This window comes from Triticum urartu, chromosome 1A, assembly GCF_056163025.1.
Source record: "Triticum urartu cultivar PI428250 chromosome 1A, HENAU_Tu73, whole genome shotgun sequence".
Taxonomy (NCBI): Eukaryota; Viridiplantae; Streptophyta; class Magnoliopsida; order Poales; family Poaceae; genus Triticum; species Triticum urartu.
In genome coordinates, this window is record NC_141873.1 from 530,185,020 (window position 1) to 530,186,892 (window position 1,873).

Sequence of the window (1,873 nt, forward strand, 5' to 3'; positions counted from 1 at the left end):
GGTCTCACATCAGGGGGGGTCTCCGAGTCGTCCATGAGATAGGGGGACACGCCCAGGGGGGTAGGGCGCGCCCCCCACCCTTGTGGACGGCTCGAGACTCTTCTGGCCCAACTCTTTTACTCCGGGGGCTTCTTTTGGTCCATAAAAAATCATCAAAAATTGGCACGTCAATTGGACACTGTTTGGTATTCCTTTTCTGTACAACTCAAAAACAAGGAAAAAACAGAAACCGGCACTGGGCTCTAGGTTAATAGGTTAGTCCCAAAAATCATATAAAATAGCATATAAATGCATATAAAACATCCAATATGGATAATATAATAGCATGGAACAATAAAAAATTATAGATACATTGGAGATGTACCAGTTTACATCATATTGCTTGAGTTTATTCCTCTACATCATGTCATCTTACTTAAAGCGTTACTCTGTTCTTCATGAACTTAATACTCTAGATGCAGGCAAGAGTCGGTCGATGTGTGGAGTAATAGTAGTAGATGCAGGCAGGAGTCGGTCTACTTGACACGGACGTGATTCCTATATTTCATAATCATTGCATTAGATATCGTCATAACTTTGCGCTTTTCTATCAATTGCTCGACAGTAATTTGTTCACCCACCGTATTATTTGCTATCTTGAGAGAAGCCTCTAGTGAAACCTATGGCCCCTGGGTCTATTTTCCATCATATATGTTTCCAACCTACTATTTTGCAATCTTTTACTTTCTGATCTATAAAGCAAAAAACCCAAAAATATTTACTTTATCTTTTGTTTAGTTACATCTATCTCTATCAGATCTCACTTTTGCAAGTGACCGTGAAGGATTGACAACCCCTTTATTGCGTTGGGTGCAAGTGTTTGATTGTTTGTGCAGGTATTGGTGATTTGTGCGTAGTCTCCTACTGGATTGATACCTTGGTTCTCTAACTGAGGGAAATACTTATCTCTACTTTGTTGCATCACCCTTTCCCCTTCAAGGGAAAAACCAACGCAAGCTTAAGAAGTAGCAGGGGTCCATAATGTAGCATTTGGATGTAGATATTCAGGCCTAGAATTCTGCATTGGCATTACCTATCCCGAATGCCCATGTTTGGATGGCCTAGACATTCTGATGTCTACTACACAACCTTCTTCTTGTAGACGTTGTTGGGCCTCCAAGTGCAGAGGTTTGTAGGACAGTAGCAAATTTCCCTCAAGTGGATGACCTAAGGTTTATCAATCCTGGGAGACATAGGATGAAGATGGTCTCTCTCAAACAACCCTGCAACGAAGTAACAAAGAGTCTCTTGTGTCCCCAACACATCCAATACAATGGTAAATTGTATAGGTGCACTAGTTCGGCGAAGAGATGGTGATACAAGTGCAATATGGATGGTAGATATAGGTTTTTGTAATCTGAAAATATAAAAACAGCAAGGTAACAAGTGGTAAAAGTGAGAGTAAACGGTACTGCAATGCTAGGAAACAAGGCCTAGGGTTCATACTTTCACTAGTGCAAGTTCTCTCAACAATAATACCATAATTGGATCATATAACTATCCCTCAACATGCAACAAAGAGTCACTCCAAAGCCACTAATAGCGGAGAACAAACGAAGAGATTATGGTAGGGTACGAAACCACCTCAAAGTTATTCTTTCCAATCAATCTGTTGGGCTATTCCTATAAGTGTCACAAACAGCCCTAGAGTTCGTACTAGAATAACACCTTAAGACACAAATCAACCAAAACGCTAATGTCACCTAGATACTCCAATGTCACCTCAAGTATCCGTGGGTATGATTATACGATATGCATCACACAATCTCAGATTCATCTATTCAACCAACACATAGAACCTCGAAGAGTGCCCCAAAGTTTCTACCAGAGAATC